The sequence below is a fragment of the Triticum aestivum genome, chromosome 4B, assembly GCF_018294505.1.
Source record: "Triticum aestivum cultivar Chinese Spring chromosome 4B, IWGSC CS RefSeq v2.1, whole genome shotgun sequence".
Lineage (NCBI taxonomy): Eukaryota > Viridiplantae > Streptophyta > Magnoliopsida > Poales > Poaceae > Triticum > Triticum aestivum.
This window is the reverse complement of record NC_057804.1, coordinates 41,740,261-41,740,784: the sequence shown is the minus strand read 5'-3', so window position 1 is coordinate 41,740,784 and position 524 is coordinate 41,740,261.

Below are 524 nucleotides of genomic sequence, written 5' to 3'. Positions count from 1 at the left end.
GGCGGCGGCGGGCAACGTGGGAGTGGGCGGCATAGCTGGGCGGATGTGGAGGCCCCGGCAGCTGGCACACTCGCCGGCAAAAAAATGGGCGGCGGCGGCGACGACGAAGGAGGGGGACGAGGGTTGCTGTTGGATTGGGGAGGGAGACGTGATATAGACCAGGGAGCCCGGGGGAGGAGAGGGCAAGCGCGCGCGCGTCCGTCGCATGTCCGCGCCGATGCAAATCCGGCTAAAAAATGGGTCGGGAATGGGTCGCCCGCGTACGAAAAGCGGACGCGCGGCCGTTTGGGTTGGCGCATTGGGCCGCCTTTTGTTAGGACCCCGACTCAATGCCACATCGATCTAGTATGTAACACCTCATATCACTTTGCGGCCTCACGCACGGTATCCCCACGGGTGTCGCCTTACCTTTGCCCGGGACCGTTTGCGCCTTTTGGCACACGTATATGATAGTGTCGCTAGCATCCATATGATATGGAGTCCGGGCTGACATGGCTAGTCATAAACCCAAAGTGGCACAAATT